Raw genomic sequence first — 25,808 nt, 5'->3', positions numbered from 1 at the left:
GGTTCAGTGAAATTAATATTAGACGAAGGTCTTGTTACAGACTGCCTGAAACATTACGTTACAAAAACAAGGTTACAAAGACAGTTTGTGTGGAAACACAAACTCAAATCGGCCCCCGAAGTGGTCCACCCAGGCAGATAAAAAGGCAGGTTTCAATATTTTCAGAAAGAACATCAGAATGAAATTCTATCAAAGAAAAATGACAGAGAAGAATGGAGAAAGAAGGTTGACAGATATTGTGTGGTGCCCCAGCGGTCCAGCAGACCAAAAGGATAGGTGGAAGTGAATAATGTTAGATGTGAACCTGGCCTAACCAATGTCTTATAATGAATATAATGAATATTTAATTGATCTAATTGTTTTGTAAAGTGTCAATCTCTAATTCAAATCCTCAAGAAAAAAATATTTCAGTAAAAAAAAATTATTCCTTTAGTTAAGTGTTGTACAGCTATGGCGCAGCACTGCAGTTTATGAGGTAATATGAAAAATTACTTATTAAGTGTTGTTTTAAATTAAGTCCAACTTATATGCATACTAAATAGTGTTTTTTTTTTCTCTTTAAAAAAAAGGACACATTTTGTGTGTGTGTAAATGTAGTATAGCTAGTTAGTATGACAGAACTTATTTAACTTAGCAATACATTTGTTTAAAAAAAAATGTTGACAAAAAATCTAAAACCATTTGTATATGTTTGTAGAATGGTAAATAGTCATTGCCCCTAACTCCAATGTTTGTAACTAGTGGTGTGTATTTTTATGAAAATACTGCTTGCATAAGGGATTTAGAAAATTAGATTTTTCGCTTTCAGAAAAGAAAAAGAGTAGCCGTTGCATCAGAACTTTTAATGGTCTAAAACAGTGATGCCCAAAATACGGCCCGCGGGCCAGATCCGGCCCGCAAAGTGTTTCCTTCCGGCCCGCCGAAACGACGGCTCAAAGTGTAAAAAATCCCGTCTCTAAAGGGTTGATAAAGTTATTTTTACCTACGTTAGGGCCCTAACTTTTTCTCTGATGGATTGGTACCATGACCTTTGTATGTTTATGAAATGAGACTAAATGTATAATCTAACAGGAAAAGTGAACGGATCTTTACGGAACATGACAATGAGCCAACGTATTTGATTTGTAAAGAAAGTGTGGCTGTTTAAAAAAAAAACAAAAAAAAAATGGCAGCATTCATGATTTGATCCTCGAATAAAATATTGTTAAACTTCGCCTAGAGATCTAAGGATTGAATAGTTGCCAAAAAGTGATAAGAAAATAAGTCGGTGGTTCAGCTAGATAGAATGTTGTTCATATTGTAAGTAGAGAAATGAAGCCATTTTTTTCAAAGGGTAGAAAAGAAGACAAACTTCAAACATCTGACTAATTAATGTCAGTGATAGATCCACGGGTTTCTAATAAAATAGTTTTAGTTCCATTTCATTACGTTTTTGTTCTTTTCGGTCATGTGGCCCGCGACACTAGTGTCGGAAACTAAAATGGCCCGCAGGTCGAATTAGGCTGGGCATCACTGGTCTAAAATATTATGATGTCAGATTTTCACTCTCTTTTCTTGTTTCTGGGATCTAAACAGGACAGACGGATAAAACACAAAACTATTAGCGTCTTTTCCCCGCTAAAAAATGGAGGATTTGGAAAGTTGTTTTTTTTTCATCAATTAGGAGTCTGTGTGGATGTATTTGATATTAGTGTCTTGTAAGTGTGCAATTTTTTTGTCATTTGCGCAACTATTTGATACGTGATTTTTGAAATTGCGTAATTTATATGATACGTGTCTTGAAAGTGCGTATTCTATTTTATATGTGTCTTGAAAGTGCGTATTCTATTTTATAAGTGTGTCTTGAAAGTGCGTATTCTATTTTATAAGTGTGTCTTGAAAGTGACTAATATTTGATAAATGTGTTATTTTAATGTGCACACCTAAAAAAAAAATATTTTCCTTAAGTTTACACATTACAACGTCGGTATAAGGAAAGATCAGCTTACACAAAGTCAGACATTTAACCTTTAGATAATTCTTCAACATTAGGAATATGTTTCTTCCCTGAATGAATTTCTTCCTTTAGTCATTAATGTCTTCCAACTGTGTTGGTCTACACATAATTGTAACCTATGAATCTATTTGTGCATGTTCTACCTTCTGCTGTAGTCTTCCAATTGACTTATTCACTACTCTTTTGTATGGCTTCATGCGCGGATTTTGTTTGTCGTGGGCACTGTAGAGGGATGGATGTTAACTTTTGCTGCTGGGGTATCGTTGATTCTGATACTCCATAGCATGATAATAACTATCGTTCGATATGTAGAGAGTCTGCATTGGACATGTGTGTGAACAAGAAAATGTCATGACCATTTATTTATCTACATTTCATTTACTACTTTGTACTGCATGCCCAGACTAACCGAACTGAGAAGTGCTCCACGAGATACAGATCTTCTTTATAGGCTCTTGTGGAAAGTCCATACCAAAAGATTCTTACTAAAAGCCTACTTTTGCATGCAAGTTATACATGTGCGTGCATATATATATGTGTGTGTGTGTGTGTGTAATTTATAAAGTATACTGTCACATCAAATGTAGACGCTATTCAAAGCAGCGCTGAACATTTAAATGCGACAATAAAATCTCTAACGTATATACACATCATCTAGATCTCTGTTCACAGTCTATTAACATATCCAAAGCCGTTGGCGAGTTTCTACAATTAAAGAGTTTAATACCTAGACCGATTGTCACCCGCCCTCGAGCGCTATCTCGAATAATGGAGAATGAGCGAGAACACATTCCTTCGATCCATGTCACTTGTTTAAACGTTTCTCTCAGTATTGTTTGATCAAAACATGCGCTCAATGCATAGTTGGTGCTAGAGATTCGATGTGACCAATTGGTACTCACCAAACCAAAGATGATAGTAGAGTGCGTTAAAAACGAGCAGGTTCGTCCCCGTATAAGATAATATCCAATATACAATGAACAGTGTATAATATGCTACTCTGAAAGTGGTAAAAAAAAAATTAGTAAAGACAAAGTCATTGGACAAGAGAAGAGGACGCTTCAAATGTGAACGGAAATGACTCCAATACAAATTAGGAAGGGTTCGACAATTTGGAGGTGAAGGGCCACAAATGTGAAAAGCAAAAATTACAGGGTTTTCTTTTTAAGTAAAAAAAAAAGGAAAAAAAAAGTTTTCCTTTGTTTAAAAGTCAACGTAATAATTTGTCAGAAATTGTGTTTGAAATTTTCCTCTTTATGTTCACATTATTTGCTTTTTAAATACTTTTGAAGAACACGATTTAAAACCAACATGTTTTCATATGCGTCAGGGATTGACGACCCAGATTTCTGAATGTGAAACTTAAGAGAGAGAAAATAAAGGTGTACTTATGAATCATAAAGTTACCTGACGTCCATTTGACTGACTCATCACCGGCCCTGAGTTCAGCACAATAGAGAGCCCGTTTGTTATAGTGGCATAGAAACATACAAGTACGAAGATACTTGCTGACGGCCAGGACATTGTAAAGCATTTAAAGAAACAATTGTCCTTAACAGAAATACTTTTTTCTTGAAAAGGTAATAAATAAAACAATAGAATGAAGAGGGCAGAAATGTCTCATCTAGTCAGCGTGAATGCGCTCTATTAAATTTTATATAGACAAAACTTTCTTTTCTAAAGACTACAAACTGTATTGATCTACTGACATGTTACTATTCTAGCAGTTTATATCATGAAACAAGGTCTAAATGTGCTAAACTCTTCGCCTTAGTGAGGAAAATTCGTTCGTCTATCGAGAGTAACGAGGCAATACAACGAGGCATAATTTATATCTACATTTACATTCTCCTCAAGGCGTTTATCCTTCCTGATTATCTGATACATTTACATTCTCCTCAAGGCGTTTATCCTACCTGATTATCTGATACATTTACATTCTCCTCAAGGCGTTTATCCTACCTGATTATCTGATACATTTACATTCTCCTCAAGGCGTTTATCCTACCTGATTATCTGATACATTTACATTCTCCTCAAGGCGTTTATCCTACCTGATTATCTGATACATTTACATTCTCCTCAAGGCGTTTATCCTACCTGATTATCTGATACATTTACATTCTCCTCAAGGCGTTTATGCTTCCTGATTATCTGATACATTTACATTCTCCTCAAGGCGTTTATCCTACCTGATTATCTGATACATTTACATTCTCCTCAAGGCGTTTATCCTACCTGATTATCTGATACATTTACATTCTCCTCAAGGCGTTTATCCTACCTGATTATCTGATACATTTACATTCTCCTCAAGGCGTTTATCCTACCTGATTATCTGATACATTTACATTCTCCTCAAGGTGTTTATCCTACCTGATTATCTGATACATTTACGACTGCGTCTTTTGAACGTTGATAAATGAACAGCCTTGTGTTAATGCGCCTGTACGGTAAGTTAGGTTCATAAGTATTGACACTTTTTGAAAGGTTCATTTGTAGCAATGTTCTCAATATGTGCTGGGTTCTACCCGTGTCTAATGCATTAATGGTATTGTTGAAGAGCTCTCGTGTAGTTAAATGTCTCAGTTTAAAGCAGTAATTGGGGAATACTAGCTTAGAAAGGAGTTTTCCTCTACACTAGATGCCCAGACTGAGGACCGCGAGTTCTGTTCTAATGATTACCAAATGTCACAGAGACGAACAACCGGCTATACAAGTTTCTTAAAGTGGTAGAAACAAAACTCTACAGCAGTGACAAAGACGCAATCAGTTGAGTCCACTCCCTCCAAAAAAAATATTTACCAATCTCAAGACCAGGTAATTTGATTGACCTAAAACTAACTACCATATCCACCAAAATGAAAGCAGTTTAATACACATATAGTGAATAGAAGATAAGGCGTGAATTGGTTAGAATTTATCGACTTCAACTTGTACACAGATTTTGTAAAGTACGAAACTGTTAATTACGACTACACATATTAGTGTACATAATTATATCATCCTGTTATCGTGTTATATTATCTATTATTTTGTATTATAATAAAGGAAATAAGTGGTATATCACGTGAAAACAGAGGCCCAGCTTCATATGTCATCTTCTATTCTTTTTTAATGTGTATGAAATAGGCTTTCATATTGTTTTAAAAGATTTTAATCATAAGCAAAGTGTAGACTGACCTAACAACCCCACGCAAAGTCATTCATTTACTGTCTCTTCCTCTTGATATCAATCTCCAGGTCTAGTGTTGTCTGTCTGTCCTCAGTGTCTGCGGTACTGAGTAGAGCAACTGAAATATTTGCGCTTCATTTACAATATTTATTTAAATAAAATGTGATCATTTAAACTGAAAAGCTGGAAGTGTGATGTTAGTAGTGTGATGTTACAAATGTGATGTAAGTAGTGTGATGTTAGAAGTGTGATTTTAGAAGTGTGATGCTAAACGTGTGATACTAGACGAGTTAGAACTGTGATGCTAGAAGTGTGATTACAAGTAAAATTTGTCTACATCTCTCCCAATACAGGAACACAAAGATGTGTGTTTATTTATCAGAAGTCACTAGTTCAATGGGCGATCAAATCTACAGAGAACTTAGGACAGAGACAGCCAAGACTGAGACAGAGCAAAACAAAAAATGTCTCCCAAAAGGAGGTCTAGTTTATTAGGCTGTGGCCCCGTTACTTGGTCAAAGAAAGACTAAACGAGGATACAAAAAAAAAAAAAGTGGTGTAAATAACAAACCCAGTCACCAAAACCTACATCTCACAAGTAACAATGTGATCCCTGGCCCAATGTTAACCGTCACGTCTTCCTCGGCTGCAATGGTCTCGGAATACCAAACACGCATTGAGAGAGAGCAGAATGGGGAGGACACGCCAAGCGTTGCATTGCATCGTCGATGATGGCCCTCGTTCTCATCTCGGTTGACAACCACTAAGAAGCAAATTAAAAGAATACCATCTTGGTAACGAGGGTAGGGCGAGGGAGGGCATGGCATATCACATCACGAAAGGAGAAACGGAGAAGGGGGGGGGGAGGTAAGTTGAATAGTATAAATGTCTGGTTTACAACACCACCGTTAGGTACTGACATAATGTGCCGACTGCCAGGTATGCGAGTCACTTAAAAAGATGATACATAGACTCGGTGGACGGTTTTTATGTGCAGCCTATCCAGCAAGCGCCAGCGTAGCGGTGCTATAAAGAAGACAAAAAAAAAAGCATTCCAAATATATAATGTTCTACAGTCTAACACCCGCTGTTTGGTATTCCCCCTGTACTACCGGGTCACCGGGTATAGGTGATTGTTTATGCACGATTTTCACCTGCAATAATTAGGCCAACAGAAAGAAAACGCAATTACAACAAGTGTTGCTTTGAATTACCATTCGGCCCACGTTTCCGTGCCGAAATAGTGACAGGATTGAAAGACTAATTAGACAAACGAATTTCGTTAAGTAAGTCAATGTAGTAATGGAGGCCATGTTTTATTTCTTGAGTGTCCCAGTCATGTAACCCACCACGTCCACGTGCTTATCTGAACATATACAAAAGTATTGAGCTGTCAGAACATTTTATTTCTTTACTTGTTCACATAATGCTCAGAAAAGTTTTCCTGTGTGTAACTTAAGTCTAAAATTCCTTTGTCGAAAAGAAAAATTCAAATATGTCTGACATGGAGAAGAAGGAATTCCATAAGAAATAATTTTCTATAAATGCTAACAATAGAGGAACAGGACAAGAGAACACTAGAAACAAGCTGCATGCACTGAAGCATACTCAGACTTGCATGTTGACACAACGCTAGAACTCAGATAAGCATTGAACTTGACAAGATTCACTGGAGCAGAAACAAAACAACAACACTGAACAATGACACAACGTAATTCATCGTTTACAACACACTGAGTTCAATGTTCGAAATTATAATAGTAGAAAAAAACATTTTGAAATGAAGCAATCTGAGAGCTGTGTCTGGTTGACTTGACAACTTAATTACATTTCTGAGAAACAGTTAGTGGTGGCAGTCTTACAACGTTTGTGACACTCGTCATTCCTCGTTCAACAAACAACCTAAGTTTGGCAGTAATCAGCGGAGATATGGTTGAAGCATAACATACATCAAATAATTTTCAAAGCATTGCACGTAGGTCGTGGAAATATAGACATTAACCTAAAAGTATCGAAACAAATCCTTTTATACAGTTGAATCCGGTGAGTTGGACCAGCCGGTTTGAAGGACCAGAACAATCGCGTCCCAATGATGTCCGATTAACCGGATTGTCGTAAGGCGAAGCTTAACTCCAAACATTAATTAGCCACAAAACACGAGAAGTGTAACCAAGGTCAATGCCTAACGCTACTTAAACGCAAAACAAAACTGATACTGAAATGAGATCATGTCTGCAGTAAATGCCCTCGTCGCCTCTGTCGCTCAGGTGATTTGTGAAATGAATCCAGAAATGTTCCATATTTAATAACACTGACCGTTTGGGTGGCACAAAGTATTTTATGAAGACATTTGAGTTCTGGGCAAAGCGCATATTCCCGGGCGCAATGACTTCTGTCCGTGACTGTCGCTCTAAACACTTCAAGTTTGTTGTTTTTTCTAAATTGTCGTTGCACTGCTGACGTAACTCTTGTAGACCTTCAGACAAAGAAACTGGGAAACCTAATATAGTTCTTTGACCCTTACATAACCAATATCTTGTATTAGATCTACATCTTACAAAGGAAGTAACAAAGTCCAACCATTTCTTGGGAAGTAGTCCTCTGTCAGTTTCAACTATAAAATAAAAGAAAGCCCAACAATGCATCAGTATCCTGCCCATCAGGCTAAAGAGGCACCTTAAGATAGCTGAATGACGGAAGTGACACGTTAGCACACAGGGACGTGCCAGGTATTTGAACAAATGCCCCTCTAGACCCCCAGGAGTGACACTGGAGGTTTGAACTGGAGACCTGAGAACGTGTAGTGCTAATACTTCGGTTTGACAATGTCCTGACATCTTCTGACACATCCAATGGAATTTTTCACGTGAGCCATTTCTCCTCCTCCCCCCCCCCTACTTTTTGCTTTATTTAGCCACAATCAACGCTTTGGTGGCAGAGTTATTTCTCAACGGAGTCTGCATTTCATTTCGGCATCTAAGTTTAAAGTATTATATGAATTACCACTCTAATGAATGTTAACCGTGGGCCATGGAAACAGATGACCATATCCGCCTTATAGATCGCAAGGTCTGAAAGAGGAACTTTATTTATTTATTTTTTTTACAATGAATATGCACTGAGTTTTTTTTAACCTTTATTTATTTATTGCTTTGCACGTACTGTAACGAATGATAATAAAGTATAAACAAAAAAAAATTTCAAAGGAAAAAAAAATGAAGGTATAGTTTAATTCAATTTCTAATTTTAAAAAAGCAGAAAGTATTAATAAATCGGCTAAAAAATACTCATATCTCCCAAAGTTATTTTACAATATAAAAAAAATGCCATTAAGCTCCTTTGTTTTATCGTACGTGGATGCTATATAATAAAATGAGAATCCTTGCAACTTTTCAAAATTTTATTACCAAATCTGTAAATACTCTGTCTAGGATAAAAAAAATCTGAGAAATTTAGTATTACACTTTAAGTTCAGTACTTTAAAAATAAAAACATAAATGAGAATAAAACATTCAGGAGTGCATGTTAATAAACCAAAACAAAAAAGGTCAAATGGTAAATGCATATCAAGTTTTAGTGTTAATTATTGTTAGTAGTGTTAATTATTGTTAGGTACTTAAAGCCCTGATTTAGTAAACTCCATGAAACCCTCCTGCCTCACTAAAAAAAAATTAAAACTATGATAAATGTGCCCATAACATAACAGGATGCCAGATTAATGAGCAAACCGTGACCATATTCATTAATAGAGTAGTAGCATAGGTAGTATGCATGAAACCATATATACAAGTTTTTTCCTTCTAATTGCAACAAAAAATTTTTTTTTGAAATCTAACAAAAGACATAGAATCTAGATTTAATTCGTTTAAAAAATAAGTCAATGGAATCTATGTAAGATTCGGAAACAGTATCACCCCAATCTAACTAATAGATCTATACAATTATTGTAACTTAATTTCAAAGTTGTACTGTTGTAAAGGTCAGGGTATTTGAGTGATTCAAACTATACAGGTCAGTTCGGCGACATAGAGCCCAACATCTTGAGCCTTGTCCTCACATACCATTGGTTCCCAGTAAAGCACACAAACACACCAAGGCTCAAAATCAACAGGTGCGCTTCTTTTTCGGACAGTTCATGGGCTCTCTTTTTCTGTATGTGTTTTAAAAAAAAGTTGTGGGCTCTTTTTTTTTCCACTGCGCCTTTTTTCAAAAAGCTCTTCCACCTGAAGGACACGACACATACACACAGTGGGGAGTTAGGCTCTTTGTCCGGTGGACAAATTCTACTGAAAAAAAAAGGGGCGGGGGGAAGGAGGATGAAGAAGGTATTCACACTATTGTCAGGCCGAGTTTCTTTAGCAGCGTCCAGCAGTAGCATTCTGTCACGTGATCAGCCTCCATGGATATTTTTTTTCCGCCTCATACTAAGAATTAAGTTTTTTCCCTTTCAGACTTTGCGATCTATGGTGCAGATGATGTAAATGTCATCTGTTTCTGTGGCCCGCGGGCGCAGTGACTGATTGGTAAAGCGCTTGGCTTCCTAATCGAGGGATTCAGGGTTCAATTCCTTGTGAAGACTGGGATTTTTCATTTCAGGATCTTTACGGCGCTTCTGAGTCTAACCAGCTCTAATGGGTTCCTGACATTAGCTGATGAAAAGTAAAGGCGTTGGCCGTTGTGCTGGCCACACCACTTTCAAACAAATGACTAAGAACTTATGAAGCAGAATAGATTGCCTTTATATTTAACAGTTCAAAAGATCCATAAACTTCAAAAATACACTTCTATTTTACGCACACACACATAAATCAGTGATTCACAAAATACGTCCGCGGTCCATTTGCGGCAGGTAACACCGTACTATCCGGCACCTCAAATCTGCCCACAGCACATAACAAAGCTTCACCGGATTCGACGAGTCCAAACGCGGCCCATAAGTCGATTTTTGAAATGTCTGTGCCCCGGGCCTACAAAGATTGAATGAACCCCAGTGATATCGACATCATATCGATAAATACCGCTAGTTCGACTATTAAAAACAAGTGATATCGACATCAGTTGGATAAATACAATAAAGTTACTTTTAAAAAACACTAAGACGCGACGAAAAAGAATACATATAAAACATAAAAACTTGGTAATGTTTTTTATAAACCACTCTGATTGTCAGTAAAATATTCCTAATACGAAGTGAAATAGTTTTACTATTATCTATTACTTTTATATTTATAAAAATGTATATAATTCATATCGTATATTTTATTTAATAATAATTCATACAATTTATGTCATTGTAAAAACATGTAAATCTAGACACAGAATAGAAACTGAATTTCTACAAAATATTTGTTTAGAATCATTTTTAATTGGTTTCACCTATAGTTCTATTAAAGTTATTCCAGGGTGTGCCTAGAGGAAATTAAGGGACAAACTTTGTTACCTTTATCTTAAGCTCTTATCAGCATCTATTTATAAAATAATTGAGACAATAATAGAAACTTTTCATGCCCTTTACAACTATTAATGGCACTATGTCTCGGATATTACAATGTTATTAACCAAAATGCAAGATACATACATACATACATATACACACACACACATACATACATAGGCTACACACACACACACACATACACACACACACACATACATACACACACACACATATACATACATACATACATACATATATATATATATATAAATATATATTACGTCTTCATATTGGATGAGACTCTTTCGACATGAAAACGACAAATCAGTTTTATAAATACTTTAATCGTTATTAATACTGAAAACACTTTCCTGTTTATATTCCTCCATTTTGGTTTCTCCTCTCCTTTTAACACGCATTCGCACCATTTCACATTTACACTAAGATGCGCACGTAACACCCGGGCGCCACTTGTTACGTCTTCATATTGGATGAGACTCTTTAGACATGAAAACGACAAATCACAGTTTTATAAATACTTTAATCGTTATTAATACTGAAAACACTTTCTTGTTTATATTCCTCCATTTTGGTTTCTCCTCTCCTTTTAACACGCATTCGCACCATTTCACATTTACACTAAGATGCGCACGTAACAATATATATATATATATATATATATATATATATATATATATATATATATATACATACATACATACATACATAAATATATAGATAGATAGATAGATAGATAGATAGATAGATAGATAGATATAGATAGATATAGATATAGATATAGATAGATAGATAGATAGATAGATAGATAGATAGATAGATAGATAGATAGATAGATAGATACAAGAGAAGAATATTTTATTTTATTTTATTGGTCCAAATAAATGGATATTTAATTAGACTACATTGTCTACCTCGTCATTACTACTAATGCAATAACAATATAGATACAAATACGAATCACATTGACTACGTTAAGACACCTAACACAATATTTCCCCGTCGCGCCAAAGGTAAATTTACCTCTATGAAGCATATACATCGATTTCACTATTTCCCTAACATAGTAGGTCATCACCACAACCCAATATCATTTCAAACATCCGACCTACACGTATACTTATATCAACGTTCTGTCTATTAAATACGTATAAACTTAATATATTGATCTGTCTAAAAATCCAAACCAAACTCCGTACACAATAACATATAGAAAATAAAAATACATATAGGGAACTCCCGCTAGACCAAAGTAAACTCAAAGGATGTTTGGACCACGAGGCCTTCATCATCTACAAAGTCAAAAGACTTGATAATCAACAATGTTGTTTTTGGCTATTGAAGTAGAATAGAAATTCGCTCAGCTGGTGCAAAAGCACCCAGCATGGCTTCCTAGATGTATGCTTATTGTATTTGTTATACGCTTGTCCGCCACAGCAACAGTAAATCTTATTACATTTAATATATAATATGGTAAATATTTTATATGATACCCTCGTGGTACGGTATGAAGCAATATATCTCTCACTTGTGACAAGTGGGTAGAATAAGACGAGGTCAACTCAGCAGCATACACGTATCAACATATTCCAGTTGCTATGTTATACTCACATCTAGTGCATCTATATGACCCCGAAACATTAGCTAATAATTTTATGTGTATTTATGTGTATTTTTCTGTTGTGTTGTCTTTATAGTCTTAAATATATATTATATATATATATATATATATTTCTAAACACCGACAGACATTTGCCCGATCTATATATTTCTAAAAAACACCAATAGATATTTGCCCCGCAACTATATTTCATAAATACCAAGATATCTGCCCTACCACTGTACCTCTGAAACACCAATATATATTTGCCCCACAAATTACCTTTTAATAAGCACCTTTGGATAATTGCCCTACCGCTGCATCTTAAACACCAATAGACAATTGTCCCCAACATTATGTCTGAAGCAACAATAACTATAAGCATCGACATATAAATGCATAAGGGTATCTTTACAGCTTTTCAGTTCGAGGATCGGCCAATAACCCGACCCCCTTATACATTATATATATATAGAGAGAGACAACCTTGTGTTTGTCAATTGAGAGTGTGTGTGTGTGTATGAGTGTGGTCAGCTGTTAGACATTTCTGTCTAAAGAAAGTAATAAACGTGATAGATAATTAGGCTGCGCCACACATTAATCAACTTGATTCATGTAATTCCAAAGATAAATGTTTATGTTTACTAGAGCACTGGATACAAATAAAAAAAAATTTACAGGAGCTGCACTGACTCATTGAATGTCAACTTGTATCAAATCTGACAGTGGTCATAATGCTGACCAAGATTCGCAAAACTAGTTTTAGTTTCACTTTCAATTTGTTCTATATGAACGACTGGACAGCATGTTTTCAGTCAAAGACACCATACATAATAGAAACATCCCCATTCAACAATGTAGTTCAATAATGCTTCCCCGTTGTTTAGAAATACCTACTAAGAGTTTGAGATGTTCGCAATCTGTGCGTGTGTTGCTATTAAAAAAGAATAAACTGTACTATAGTTAAGCTTTCGTTTCCGCTTGACTGAATCGCAGTCCAAATGTCTGCTATGTATGATGTACATGAAGCCATTACATACCTTCCTTAAATAACACACACAACATAGTTTCAAAAAAAAAGAAAAGAATACAATAATAATGATTTCCCCTCGTCTAGTCCTCGGGAAAGGATAAAAAGGGGTGGGGGGAACACCCGTTACACTTGAGCTCGCCCGCCATTGTTGATGCGAATCACCTGTAATGTCAGCACGCTGATGTTCCCACTGGGGCTACGGCTTCAAAACTTCACCAGGCTACCTTAGGGTTCTGGCCTTTTCATTGCGGGCTTCTAACGGTTTTCATGGTGAAACTACAGTAGGTGTAGAAGCGCGCACACACGCACACGTGTACGCAGAAAGTTAGGAGGATATGGTTGGATGAACAGGAACGAGAGCCTTTTTCTCAAATAGTAGAAGACCTCTTCAAAGAAAAAAAAAAGGTTATGTCATTTAAATCCTCCATTTTTAAATGTCAAACTGATGCTATTGAGCGCTGGTGTGATGCGGTTATAACAAGAATATGTGGCTATAGTTGAGTGTTTAAGCAGCTAGGAGTTGAATGTTGATGTAGTTACAGTTGAGTTTTATCTTTGATCCTGACATTGGCCTGACTATTGGGACACATTCTATTACCACAAATAGAATGGAAATGAGAAAGTCCAAGGTGAGCTCACCTTCTTTTAAAACATCTTCGTTGATATCTACTCACTCTGTCTGCTACACGTTATTTCTCCAACATTCTCGGATCAAGTTGAAACTTCGCACATTTTATTCATTGACATAGAAAGACAGTAATCAATAAAAAAAAAAAAAAAAACGATTAGACAATTAATTACTGGTAATTCATTATTTTGTTTAATAGCAACAAGGGAAACTAATACTTCAGTGTTCACATATACGGCTAAATCTGTTGGGTTTAGTCCACATAAATAACTGTTATAAACACTATTTCTCCCTCACATATTCTCCGATCAGGTTGATACTTTGAACAATTATTTATTGCACCTAACAAACACGAATCAATAAACATAAATACTCCATTAGTCAATTACTTATAGGTAATTAATTATTTTGTTTGATCAAATAAGGGAAATAACTTGTAAAATATTGGTAGATATAGTTTGAAGGGGCGGAGTTCTTCCCCTTTAGATACATTTTTTTTTTCAAAAAGGATTTTTTATATTGTTAGTTGATATTTTTTTTAATAATCAAACGTTAAACTGTTACTTATCAAAATTTCAGGGCAGATAAAATGTAATTAAACTTTAAAGAAACCAACTGTCTGGGTATCGATGACAGAATGTAAAAAAGACAACTTCTCCCAGAACTATCCTTTCAAAAGAAAAATGCACCACCAGCTTATCTGCCCAGATCTCGTAAGCTCACCTTTCTATTTCGTTTACGTCAATGCCAGTTGACCCTTCGTAATTATGTCACGGCAACGATCGTGGGAGGTCAATTATAAAGTGAATTGGACACAGCCATTGAAGTGTCTCTCCAGATAAGAAGACGCATTAAAGCAGTATACTACGTCTTATGCGTGTTTTTTCATTGTATGCACCTGTGGCTAACCACAGCAGAGTCACCTGCAATTAGCACCTCGGCTCCCTCGACGTGAATCTCCTTAGCGCATTATGCTAATGCTCATACGCTCATTATCCGTATCATTTTAACTCACACAACTCGTCTGTCAGTGAGCTGCATCTGGAAATGGTGGGGGTCTGTGTGTTATTGGCTAATACTTTGTTTCTATGCTCAGAGTAAGTCACACGAGATCAAATACTTCACGGACACGTTGCAGCACTGCAGTAGAGTCAAGTAGCCGAGCTTCGTCGAGAACACGAGGACTCATAATTAGAATGGAAAAGAAGGGCATCCGGCAGAGACACCTATTAATTAAAAACAGAAGAGAAAGAGAGATAGAATCAGTATGAGAAGGGGGAAGGAAGATAGAGGAGAACATATATACCTGTATGTAAGCTTTAGTAAGTGTGAAATTATGGGTTGGAAAAAGAATCTTTGGGAGAAGGAAATATAGCATAGGATTTGTGGTGATAGGGATGCATCTAAAGATTATATAGCAGACGAAGAGAGTATAATTATAGGTCGAAAGAAAAGAAAATGGAGGTCAACGAAGGAAGTATACAATGAAGGTCAACAGATTTAAAAATACTACATAAGACTATCAGGCAATCAAAACAGAACAAAATTTGAGGAAGGGGATACTTATCAACGTGTCACGTGGTATGTGGCTATGGCGACAACCAGCGGTCATTATTTGCCAAAACTGACAAGACCACGTTCAACTACCCATGTTTTCGGTGGCGTAACTAGGTTGGGGGAGGAGGGGGAGAATTTGAAAATCCTTCCGGACCCCACTTGATTGGGGCTCCCAAATGAGTGTGTTTTTTTTTTACATTTAAATTAAATATTACGCAAAATGCAAAAGCCCCCAAAGAGGTCGAGCCCCCCCCCCCGGCCCCCAAACGATGGAAAATTTCCAGCTACACCCCTGCATGTTTTGGTTTCTATATTACACAAAGTATTTTTTAGTTGGTGTATTAAAAAAACGGTTTGCATATTTAAATTTAAAACATACTGTAAAAGCTAATAGTAGATCTATGAAAGCTTGCTTGTTACAAGGTAAAGAGAAACCATAATTTGGTCAGACTACGAAACTGTTAGCTGAAATGGTTAGGAAGAAAGTTTTAGTTAAAAACAAGCAGAAGATGATCTTAACTCACTGTGAGACACGCTTCTTATGGTCAATCTGAATAAGGTCAGTTGGGCAGAAAAAAGGTCTCGCTAGGACATGCACGACTTAAGATGAAGGTCAATGCTGAATCAGGTCAGTTTGGGCTAAGCTGTAGTTGTTTTTTTTTAAAGTGGCGACAAGTTGAAGGATGTCTCTGATTAGAAAGAGAGAGGGTCGGGTTTGAACATTTGTACATGACCTGTGCACATGATACATTTCACGTCTGTCTTGAAGTATGTAAAACAATGTGCTTTGATTTAATCCTTGTTAACGGCGACAATGTCGAGCCTTGGCATGTTACGTTGTGTGATAGCTCTCGTGGACAGGAGAAAGATGAATGATAGTTTGAAAAACAGAACTGACAGACAAACAGCACAAAGTAAGGTAGAGTGAGGGATGGAAGGACAAAATGTAAGCAGAAGACAAAGAGAGTCTCAACATACAGGCAGGTGAAGACACCTGATAAATATATAGGGCTACAGAGACATACTGAAACAATGCATTCAAGCAAACTTAAGGCTGACAGACAAAAAATATACACACACAGACAGACAGACAGACAGACAGATAGATAGATAGATAGATAGATAGATAGATAGATAGATAGATAGATAGATAGATAGATAGATAGATAGACAGACAGACAGACAGACAGACAGACAGATAGATAGATAGATAGATAGAATCTTGTCTTCGTTGTCAAGAGAAGCACGTGTATTTGAAACACGATGAATGCGCGTCAACTGAGTACGCCACACCTAATTAACATCAGTCACTTGCAACAACTATCGTTCGGGAGAGAGAGACACGAGGAATGGACTCCCCTTCAGTTGAGCTGTTTGGAGAGGGACTTGCAGCAGCGAGTCAATACTTTCCTGTGCATTCATCGCCACGAATCACGAATACATCATCTTCGCGATTATCCAAGCGCGACATGAACCCTTAAAATTGGCCTAACATCATTTTACTCCAGCCCTAATGACATTGACCTGATGACACTAGCTCCAGCTGGAATAAACTGCCGACCAAGACGGGCCACAGGAGAAGGCACAAAACCCCAGTGCATAGCCCTCAGCCCCCAGGTTGACAAAAGTGGTCAACATCGAACCACGATGGACGAACTATAGCTATTCCAGCACGTCTTGCCCATACGCTAAATGCATAAGAAACAAAAGGCTGACTGTTACTTTTGATGGATAGAAGCAGTCTGTCTGTCGCCAGGCAAAGGTCATTCGACGATAACAACTCCCGCTTCCCCAAAAGGGAGCAATTTATAAACAAATATACTGCATCACGGTATGTGTGATAAGTCTGAAAAAAAAGCTAAATCTAGCGAGACTTAACACATGAGTATTTGGTGGTCATATGGCCCTTACCTCAGTGACATGTTGCTTACCTGAAATGCTAGGTGGTGAAATGACCACATGTTTCCATCCAAGTGCCGGCGAGGTAGCAAAACAAGAGGAATTCACCTTCCCGCGCTGCCCCCAGCAAGAATGTGGTGTAGCAAAATACAATTACTAAAGAACACAATGCCGGTTTACTATGGGGAGGGCTGCTACCTAAACTTTACCTGTAACGTGGTGGCCAAGGTAAAGAGAAAAGTCGGGAATAAAGAAGTTGTTTTCACGACGTTGTGTGTGGGGGGGGGGCAGATAATAAAAAAGGGGGGGGGGATATTGCTAATAAAACAAATTAGCAGCTGATCAGGAATAGGGAGATCCGCGATATTATAGCAGGCATTTAGTGAGTACCTGGCCACACGCAATCTCCGTACCAACTAGAGTGAGCACATTTTCACGCAGTTTAACAGATAAACCCAGTGCCTCATCTTTCGCCTACATCTGAAGGTAATTTTTTTTCCTCTGTGTTCCATGAGTCGCTAAGGGTTAATTGTTGTTTACGAGTAGCGCGGTCGATTGTTTTGCAAATAGAAAAGCACTCAATCCATAATACTGTAATTGATATTGACAGAGAAAAAAAAAAGGGGGGGGGGGAGATACTCAATGAAGAATAGAGGTTAACTTAAGGGAGGGAGAGTGTCTTTAAAAGAAGAGAAAAAAATAAAATAATTGACACATACAAAAAGCAGCTGAAAATAACGATTTTTTATGTTTTAAAAGGGGGTGGGGGCAGTGGAGAAAAAAAAATGTTAAACTTATCTCAACACGTCTATAGCATACAGAATAACAGCTAGATATAACAAACTTATCTCAACACGTCTATAGCATACAGAATAACAGCTAGATATAACAAACTTATCTCAACACGTCTATAGCATACAGAATAACAGCTAGATATAACAAACTTATCTCAACACGTCTATAGCATACAGAATAACAGCTAGATATAACAAACTTATCTCAACACGTCTATAGCATACAGAATAACAGCTAGATATAACAAACTTATCTCAACACGTCTATAGCATACAGAATAACAGCTAGATATAACAAACTTATCTCAACACGTCTATAGCATACAGAATAACAGCTAGATATAACAAACTTATCTCAACACGTCTATAGCATACAGAATAACAGCTAGATATAACAAACTTATCTCAACACGTCTATAGCATACAGAATAACAGCTAGATATAACAAACTTATCTCAACACGTCTATAGCATACAGAATAACAGCTAGATATAACAAACTTATCTCAACACGTCTATAGCATACAGAATAACAGCTAGATATAACAAACTTATCTCAACACGTCTATGGCATATAGAATAACAGCTAGATATAACAAACTTATCTCAACACGACTATAGCATACAGAATAACAGCTAGATATAACAAACTTATCTCAACACGTCTATGGCATATAGAATAACAGCTAGATATAACAAACTTATCTCAACACGTCTATAGCATACATAATAACAGCTATATATAACAAACTATACGAGGGCTCTCGGTACTCCAGAACTCAGACATACCCAGCAAGTGGAATTAACCCTCCACCCAACACCCACTTTTGTTTTCTCCCTTGAAAGATAAATGAAACAGTTGGAAGGTTCACCTGACACTAGCAGATCGGACAAACAAACAAGGCCACGCCTGCAGACACTCGCGCGGACCTTATTAATTAGTCCACTTTTTGACTCGTGTGAAAACAAAGCCTTTTTATTTTATTTACTTAGCTCATACACTAAGCCACCAAGTTTTGCAGAATTAATTGTACTAAGATGTCTTGAGTAGTTTAGGGTCTAAAAGTGAAGAATTACAACTTCTAGACTCAATTCAACATAAACCTTGTGATCGTTAATCTTACATTTGTACTAGTTTTTAAAATCCATTCATATAGTTAGTCTCTTTACTAAGCCTAGTTAAGTTTATCGCACTTTAGTATTGTCGGGGTTCCCAAACTATTGGGTGGACTTAATATGGACAATGTAGTAGCATGAAATAGTACACACGGCTTATTTTTTGTAATGCAACATCATGAAATAAACTCTATATGGACCGTCAGCCGAGAGGAATTCACAAACGGATATAGAAGTATACAATCAGACATTATTCAAACCTATATACTGCTAATTACATTACACTCATTTGATAAACGTTTTTTTAGTTCTGGAAAAAAAAAGATTTGAGTGCCACTGAGACGTCTGTATAGAGAAATGTTTTATCTCCCTTCATTACTAAAACATGGACTGGACGCCTACAGATTATTTAATGCATATGTTTAATTATAAATATCTCCCGCTGCCAGAACATTATATAAAAAAGGCCTCCCTTAGTATTAGGGGGGGGGGGTTGTTGACCTCAGACTAAAATAATGTGGGAATGTGTGTGTGTGAGGAGTGCGAATGACGATAAACGTCCCGGGAACAATACGAGCACTTGTTAGACCCATCCCAGCCACTGTAACCAGGAGCAGAGAAGAATACTTGTGTGTTTTCTGGAAGACATGGACAGTTTTGTGTGCATTTTATCATTGGGGCTATCACTCGGGCAATAGCTGCCTGAAAATGCAAACGACCGTGTGGGTGTTTTTTTCTGGGTTTTTTTTTCTCTTTTCTTTAAATGGGAAGGTGGTTTTTTTTTTGTTTGTTTTTTAACTATATAAAACTAAACATATAAAGATTTGTGAGTGGAACCCGAGTTTTCCCAACATGGGTTGGCCTGATAATTGCACGATATAACACGAGTGCATTATTCATCACAAGGCATGCTTATAATGAACCGTACGAAAATAGCAGACGTCTTGGTCTGTGGACGCTAATGTTACGTAGAACAGTGATGCCCACACTAAGACCCGATTACCTTATCTGGCAATCGGTAACGTCTGCCCACAGCTTATATTGAAGACGGTTTGAGCGGAGAGGTTTCATGAAGCTAAATATTTTTTTGTGGTTGTTGCTGCCGTATTGCTCCCTGTGACTCAGATGTATCTGGCCCCCATGTAGAGCGTTAGGTTCTCAAAAATGTACCAATGATTGGAAACGTGAGCACACTCCCAGTCACGTTGTAGCCACTGAAACGAGTAGACTCCGCGGGCTTTAAACGAATTCACGCCTCGAACATTTTATTTTACTATATTTATGCCTAGAAATAAAGAAATGGATGTTGTATAAATGTCAACTAGCTATATGGTCAATGATGCATCCTTTTAGAAAAAAAAAAGGGGGGGGGGCATCAATAAATAAATAGAGGACGTGAAAATAAAATACGCAGACAAGACGGATAGCAAAAGCCGCGCGAAATGTCAGGTGAACAAACGCCCAGCGGCAACATCGCCCTCCCCAAGTCCATCAGAAAACTCCTGGCCAACGGTCAACTCCACTGGGAGCCAGCATACAGCCCCGTTAGCAACAATCTTTATCAGGCGCCCCATCACGATTACCGCCCCCTCTACTAGCGAATTTATCTCTTTCCCGAAGCGGCGGTCAGCAGGAGAGAGCGAAAAGAATGACCTATAAACGCCCACCCCAAGGGAGACTCAATTGAGTCACGGAAGGTTAGGCGATAGAGGCGCTCCACCAGAGACCCCTCTCATGTCTTGATGCTAACAAGACAATCTGCTTGACATGATAACTTGCGTCAATCGTTAAGCGCCAAACGCATTAAACTGAATAAATCTATACAAATCATAGAAGTGAACCCCCAGCACCCTCAAAACAATAAGCCGCCAGCCTTAACTCCTGCCAGATAAAGTGGTCCACAATACTAAGATATGTAAACAAAAAACAAAGGAACATCCATTTTGCTAGGTTTCAATATCTACACTCTTAACGAAATACTTCATTTTCAACAAGTCACTGTGTTGTTTTGTTTTGTTTTTTATAAGATCTAAAGATATAAGCAGTGATGGATTTTACCTACAGGCAAGATAGATATCGCTTAGGGCCCCAGCTTGTTTGAGGGCCCGCAAAAATGGTAACGAATATTTTCAATCATTTTGGAGAAAGCGAATGAAAAAATTGCCTTACAAGGGTCACGCATCTGTAATTGCTTGGGGTCTCATCAAGTTTAAATCAGGCACTGCATATAAGAACTGAACGAATGCGTTATGCTTTTCTGACCAAGAAAACAAAATGAAAGGGCTACGTTATAACTGGTAATTTGAAGCAATGGGAGCGGGGGGGAGGCAATATAACAAAAGTGTTTGGTTGAATTTTAAACCTTAATTGTATGCCTCATGAGAGGCATTGAAGAGTTAGTGCTGACCTCGGCCCATCTGAAACCAATTCAGGGCTACTTGCGTCACGTCAAACAAAATGCAATGGAGACCAAATTTACTGAAGTGATTCACTTTTTGTTTCTTCTCTTTCTCCTTTACCATCACCTTCTCCATTTCTGCAGGTGAAATCTCTGACTTTGCGTTCGCCTCTGCTCGTGTTTTTTCCGGAATAAGTTGTTGAGACATCAAAGACTCGACGCCGCCTCAAGCCATGATCTGTTTAGGCTTTCCACTTTCTAGCGTCTCCTAGCGTACCTGAGAGAACAATTTACCCCGCCATCCCCGAGGTGTATCGCGTCAACAGCTGGATGGAACATGGGCTCAGGGAGCAAGGGGGGTCCCCCCTAGCATTCTCCAAATTTTCATGCCCTCCGAATATAAATGTCGCTGGTTGTCAAAGCTGACGAAGAGACATGAATAAAACAACTCAGCTCGATGCTAAGAAAGAAATAAAAAAAGAATGTTGGTCGGCACGGACAGCAAGGAGTGATGGAATTCGGCAATATGTAGATAACAGAGTTCCGAGTTAGGGTGAACTCAGTATTTGTTCACTATGAACCCTAGGACCCAGTACAAAATCTAATGAAGAAACCAATAATCGTTTCTTGGAGATACTTTTACATAAAACACTTAGGTCGAAGTAATAATAATAAAAATAAAAAAATGTCTCATTATCTACAAAGAAAGCCTGTGTAGACATCTCCAATGAAAGTTAAGTGTATTGAGATCTGTACTTTATTTATCTATTATAAAATGTAGATTTCATAGGACTAAATGAGAAAACAAAACTTGAAGCATGAGGCTGACAATAATTACCTACCAGAATTTTACTTAAATATAGGGGTCATCAGGCTTGTTTTGAGAGGATGGTACATTTATTTATGTCATCGTAAGTAAGGTAAGCAATATGTAATAATAGCACCTTTTTTTTATTACATTTATACAGGTCCGGATTTGCCTATAGAAAACACAAGCTATATATAGCGTTGAGCCCCCAAAAGAAGAATTTAGTGGTGACATTAAAAAAAATGGAGCTTAAATTTCAAACAGCTTTAGGGCATTTTCAAAACTAACAACGGCAGTTAATTTATACCTATGGTAGTCAAGCTTTGAGGTTACATTGGCGATAAACGACCATTAGCAAAGTTACAAATATAAAATCAATATGTTAAAATATGTCAGGTCACAATGGCCTCATAAAATATAATTGTAAGCTATGAAATAAATCATGTCTTTCCTTGTCTGGCCATTTAAAAAAAAAACAAGTGTTGCTTAACTTTTGTTATAAAATAAATGTTCAATAACTAGATCTATAATTTTTTTAATTTTTGTTCACTTTAATGGATCATTATGTAAAAAAAAACTTTTAAAACAGTGAGACAATGGTCTTAAAAGTGAGCCATACATGAAAGTTATAAAAAAAAATATGTGCATGTCTCCTGTGAGAAGTGCAATATTTTAATTATTTTAAAAGATACACAAATAAAATATAAAGTTAATTATAGAAGACACATTTAGATATAGATAGATATTAGATAAGCCAAGCTGTAGAGATAGATATTTTAAAGATAAGATAAAGAGATAGATATTTAGATAAGTTATAGAGATAGATATTTTTATAGGTAAATTAAAGAGACAGATATTTATATATTTAAGCTATATTTACTACAGAGATATGTGTTTAGATAGTTTAGACTTGAGATTCTTTAGTAAAATAGCAATTTGACAACAAAAAGATAAAAGGGTAAAAAGTTGCTATTAAGATTAAGATATTGGTTACTGTTGTCACAGGGTGATTCATTTGTTTCAATTAGAAAAAAAAGGACCTTAAAATCCCTCACAGTGATGGTACAGTTTTATTTTTTAGGAGATATCAAATGTGTATATTCATAAAACATCTAAATCTATTCTATGATGCCCATTTCTAAGACTATAATTTATTATAATAAATATTTTGCATATTTTATTGAGGCTTGTCTTATAAATTGAGTACAATGACACTAATGTCTAAGACTATAGCTTTATTCCCTTCACAAGTCAAACTGATGTATCATTAACAAGTGAAGTTGTAGACTGTAGAACTATTGTACTCATGGAGTATTACTCATTAGTATTGGTTTTTCATTTGAAGAAAGGGTTCTATTTAGAGAAAGAAATATCTTGAGATCAAATGAGCTTGTGTTGAATTTGTATTAAACTGTGTAGATCTAAGTAGGTCAATCATTCTTAAGTTAGATCTGTTAATATAAATACACAAATACCTACTTAATGGAATTCATAATATAATGAGGTCTAGATTTTGAATTTTTGTAGATCTAATTATTCTAACTGTTGTAATTTTTCAAAATGTCAGACCTTAGATTAAGTCCAGGTAAAGGTTTAATTTCATAAGGAAAAGCAACAACTAAAAAAGCACAGAAGGCTGAGAAGGTTTGAAGCCTGGAGAAGGCTTATATCTTTTTATGAGGCTTATCTAGATCTATATAATAAATCCATGCCCCCCCCCCCCTAAAAAAAAAAAAGATATAGGCCTAACATAGAAATCTAGACTTGATCTAAGTGATGAGATTAATTTGTAGATCAGCTAGAAATGATATATAGAATCTAGATGTAAATACAATTATAGACTCACACTACTAGATCTATATATTATTAAATAGATCTAGATTACAGGAATAGTCTAAAGGTAAACTAGACACACGGTTTGTTAACAGTAAACAAGACAAATTCAAGAAAAAAAACTGTACCTTTAAATTTAAGAAATGTTTAAATGTATCCAGGCCACATCCGGTTGATAACTGAAACTGTATTGCTGTCCTGATATCCAAAGTGTTTTGTGACAAGGGATAAGCTCAGAGAAAAGATAATCGTATCACGTTATCCACTGTTCAACTTTCCTGATGTGCATCACAAAATATTCCAACCATGCGAACAACAGCAGTATGATCCACAAGCTGCCTCTGTGATCTGTATATAGGCAACAAGTTGCCTCTATGAAGAATGCATTCGGGTGTCACGGGAAAGAAAATCAAGTGTGAATCACAGGTACACGGCGTGCAACCCGAACTTTAATCGCACATCTAGACAAGGGAAAGAAGAACACCGTAGCTGAGATATCGTGCTTTTATATTCAGAATATTTTGAATATTAACGTCTCGAATTTCATAACATCATCATCAATATTTACAAATCTAGAATGAGGTAGAAAATCTAGATCTAGATCTAGAATACCTTCAAACCTAGGGAACGATGTCGAAATAGAATCTAATACATGCACGGTGCAAGTTCTGGTACGCTAGATTAGAACCCAACTTTAAACTATGACTAGCACTTCAAACCCAAGTTTAGGTTAAAAACTTTCACAGAGAACAATCAAGTAATTAAGTAGGTCGTACAGATCTAAAATGTCTGGAAATAAAAAACAATTCAAAATACACACAACATACGAACAGATGAAATGAATTTTGTATTCCACTGAACACCGCGATCTTCGGAAGCGCTTATGTGAACTTTGCAAACTTCTCCACACTCGCTAGCGGAGTTCCCTCCGCGAGGGCTCTCATTTGTGGCTGCGACGGTGCTTTCAGTCACGTGGTGTGCATCCCCCTTCTTTCCCCCCATCCTAAAATGCGAGGCTGGAAAAAAAAAAGAGACTGGTCCTAACGGCCCAATCAGATCCAGGGTTTATTCTAGGCCTTGCCTGGGCCTAACTTTTTGGTCTCGCTTATTACCCCCCTCCTTCTCTTCTCGCGTCTTCTTTTATCATTCACACAGTAATTGGATTCTGAACTCTTTTAAAAAGCGGGTAACGGTAGCAATGCGGCCATTTTTTTTTAAAGTTTAACCAGAGGACAGTAAAAAAAAAAAAACAAGAAAAAAAAAAAAAAAACTAAACAGTGTGTCTAAAAATAGGCCAAACAATTGTTTCGTTTAATTTTTGTTTTTATTTTTTTTTTTCAACTCTCGTTTCTAGTGGAAACTTTTTTGTCTCTTATTTAAGTCGTCTGAAATGCGAGAATACTGTCGAGTTGTGCATACAGTGACATAACCAAGTCTTGTTACGTCTTAGTAATTAAATCTGGTGGGAATATTTTCGGTTTTTGTCGATCTAGAATTTAACTGTTTACATTTTAAAT

The 25,808-nt window shown here is 36.6% G+C and overlaps 1 protein-coding gene across 1 annotated transcript in view; it reads right to left on the bottom strand.

The window, feature by feature from the left end:
• The window catches only part of LOC106071935 (fibroblast growth factor receptor 4-like), a 50,569-nt gene extending 25,313 nt beyond the window's left edge, over window positions 1-25,256 (bottom strand). Inside the window, exon 1 of the mRNA XM_013232168.2 lies at window positions 24,420-25,256. The gene's annotated coding sequence lies outside the window, so the exon portion shown is untranslated. The remainder of the gene's footprint in view (window positions 1-24,419) is intronic.
• Between the last annotated feature and the right edge of the window lie 552 nt (window positions 25,257-25,808).

Source organism: Biomphalaria glabrata, chromosome 1 (genome assembly GCF_947242115.1).
Source record: "Biomphalaria glabrata chromosome 1, xgBioGlab47.1, whole genome shotgun sequence".
Taxonomy (NCBI): Eukaryota; Metazoa; Mollusca; class Gastropoda; family Planorbidae; genus Biomphalaria; species Biomphalaria glabrata.
Note: the sequence above shows the minus strand (reverse complement) of the source record. Positions and strands in the feature narration are given on the sequence as shown.